The sequence below is a fragment of the Tupaia chinensis genome, unplaced genomic scaffold (assembly GCF_000334495.1).
Source record: "Tupaia chinensis unplaced genomic scaffold, TupChi_1.0 Scaffold000168_1, whole genome shotgun sequence".
Taxonomy (NCBI): domain Eukaryota; kingdom Metazoa; phylum Chordata; class Mammalia; order Scandentia; family Tupaiidae; genus Tupaia; species Tupaia belangeri.
Window position 1 is genome coordinate 2192833 of NW_006159643.1, and position 3380 is coordinate 2196212.

A 3380-nucleotide genomic window follows, 5' to 3' on the forward strand; every position below is an offset into this window, starting at 1 on the left:
CTTTAAAAATGTGGTTCCCCCAAGGGTCCCCAAGAAAAAAAAAAAAAAAAAAAAAAAAACCATAAACTCTACAGAGGACTTAAACCCAGGCTCTCCCAAACGCATGTAAAAAAATAAAGTAAAAAATATAAAAAAGGAAGAAGCTGTAATTAGTTAATGATACACAGAGGAATCCTGATTAAGTCTGGTAATCACTTTCTGGAAGATGAAAAAGAACTGCATGAATCCAAAATGTGCATTTAAAAATTCACTGGATCCTCTTACTCGTTGGAGTGATGAGGACCAAGGAAGCGATGCTCCATCATAGTCCTTGTGAAGAGCGTTTGGCACCATCAGTTGAGTTAATCCTCTGACTGTTGATTAAAGGAATTGTTTAGGCAATGTCCTCTTTTGAAAATACTTCCTTTATAAATCCTAAAGTCAGGGTCCAATTTGGGCAGTAATTTCAATTATTGATGCACAATCCATCGTGGGAGGTGGAAAGAATGTCCTATCGTAACCAAATTACACTACACTGATCATTTTTTCAAGAGGAGAATATTCTCGAAGTCTTGCTGTCTACAATGTCCCCTATATTTATTTTTGATAGCATTACACTTTTAACTTTATTTTATTTACTTATTTCATGAGAAAGTGAAACAGGTGGCCTCTGAAGGTCTCGCTACACCATAATCCTTCTCCCAACCCCCACCCCCAGCCCACAAGGACCACAGACTCAAGTGAATTCAGATGTTCAGATGGATCAGAGATCCAAGCCCAGGCTTCCCACACAGCTCTGTATCATGTAGCAGTGCCCTACCACCAGTGCCACCACAGCTACAGTGATAGCATTATATTTCTAAGAAATGCTATTGTTTTACTCCTAAAATCAGTTGAATATGGCCAAATAGTTCATCAAAACATATAGTGAGGATTCAGAGATTACTACTTTGCATAGCAAGTTTTTGTCGTACAGTAAATCCTAGATCTCACCATAGCTTCCAAGTACGTCTTTCTCTCTCTTCTCTTTCCTATCTGGCCATTTTCACAGCTAGGATTTAACCTTCATAAGGGGCTGGGACCATGTCTGTCTTGGTCATAGCTGGTATATAATAAATAATCAATAAATATTTGATAAATGTACTAATGAGAAAACGCAATATGTATAAGAGTCTCTTATACGTGTTAATTGTTTTAGAGAAAATATATTTAATTGACATTAGTATTTTTGAAGATTATTTTAAGTGAAGTTCAAACATCAGGATTTTTTCTTCTTTTCTTTTCAACATATATTTATTTATTTATCGCTTGTGATTTGGGGGGGGCGGGGCCATCGGAGGGCCTAAGACGTTGGGGGGGGGGGGGGCGCACCAGGTCCAGAACTTGAACTACAATCAGCCATGTGATGTGGGAGTCCAGTGGCTCAACCACCACTGTGCCTGATAGCCCCAAACATCAGGATTCTTTTTTCTTACATCCTCCACCACCCTGCAGTTAGCCCTGTTCACCTCTCATTTCAAGATATGCATTTCCCATTCTTTTTACTTTAATTTCCATATAATAGCCCATGGCAAAATGCTTCCCTTCTCTCCGCAGAACATACCTCAACTTTAGACCACAAGAGGAATCAATAAATAATTCACTTCCTCAAGGATTTTGCTTATTAGAGTTCTCCCTCAGTGACTCAACTTAGTCAAAATAACTTTCTCCATAAGGTGAATGCTAATTCTGTTCAAGACCAGTTTTCCAAAAGATAATTGAGAAAAGTCACTGAAAAGCAGGTAAGGAGTAGGGAAGGAGCAGAGAGAAGGGAAAAACTATCATTTGAAAATGCCATTTGTTCTATTCTCTTATTTTTATCTATCTGGAAACTTCATCAAATACCTTGATCATAGAATCACAGAATTTGAGAAATAAAGGAGACCCATTAACGATTCTTCATTCCATTTTTTTCATTCTGCTCTGGAACTCCTCTGCTGAGCTGGCTGACTTGCTGAATTTGAAATCAAGACCATTTTGCTGTATATAATTCTGTGTTGCTTCTAACTGATGTTTTGAAGATGTCATTATTCACCTAATAGCAAAAGGAGATATGTATTTATAGGACCTGGAAAAATGATCAACTCTACCCAGTTTATTCCTTCATTCTCAAGGCTAAATTTAGGGGGTTTTCTTGGATTTTTTAGTTTAAATTAAAAAAAAAAAAAACCAGAGCATTTTGGTTATGGTTTTACTATGCTTCTGATTGTTTTTATTATACTTAGCTATGTTGAAGTTTATGCTCTCTTTTAGAGTATAAGATCTTCAAAAATAATAATATAACCATAAAAACAACAATAACTTACCCCATGGCCATCATTGTTCAAAGTACTCTATACACATTACCCCACCAAATCCTTTTAATAACCCCATATAGGTAGATATTATTATTACTCCCAACTAAGAGATAAGAAAACTGAAGTACAGAGAAAATAAGGAACTTGTGCATGATAATGGAGCTGGCAGGCATCAGAGCTAAGATTCAAACCGAGGTCACAGTTAAGATTTAAACTTACTTTCAAAGCTGTGCTTGGGAAGTGTCTACATGTTGTTTAAAATGATGGCATAATGATAGGTATGCATGTGTGTGTCTGTGTATTGGGGAATAAAAGAGAGAAAATGGAAGAAAACAAGAAAGAGCTATCTACCCAGGAAGGAGAAGTTAGTTATTCAGAGTATTAATTTGCTACTATATATTGGCTATGAGAAAAGTATCATTTTTAGGTGCAGCATTTCTATCAAACGTTGGTTAATTTCTGGCATATAATTATATATACTTATATAGTATTTTACTTGAGCTAATAAAATTCATATAGCTAGATATGTATTAGGTTGTTGGATGAGTCGTGACGTATTTTTTTATGTTTTTCTACACAAAAATGTGTCATGACCTTTCCAAGAACTCAATATGTTTAGGTATTTTCTGTGTGTATGTGTCTGTCTGTGTGTGTGTGTGTGTGTGTGTTGTTATGACAATGAGGGCACCATGTGAAAGCAAAGTGTTTCATTCAGTTTACTCAGGTCATCTCTTTATCTGTTTATACGTTAAATAGGAAGCTGCTATTGATACTATCAATGATATTAATAAAATCCCCACCACAAAACTAAGTCTCAAAAAAATCACTGTTTATAAAGCCAAGTTGCCATGCTTCCCCTTAGCTCTAAATAACCAAGATAGCATTTACCTAGTTTAATTTATTTAACTATGTTATGAATTCTGTAGCCAGTCTCGTTCATCCCCTGACCATCACTAGAGCTTATCAAAAGTGCTCTAATTCGGCGCGGGGCGCCCGGCAGAAGCCGCGCGGGGCGCGGGAGCTCATGCCCCCGGAGCGGCGGCGCCCGCCAACGAAAGAAGGCCC

The 3380-nt window shown here is 37.1% G+C and overlaps 1 protein-coding gene across 1 annotated transcript in view; it reads left to right on the forward strand.

Moving 5' to 3' along the window:
- LGR5 (leucine rich repeat containing G protein-coupled receptor 5) overlaps positions 1 to 3380 on the forward strand; it is an 84118-nt gene that overhangs the window by 2301 nt on the left and 78437 nt on the right. The gene's annotated exons all lie outside the window — the stretch shown is intronic.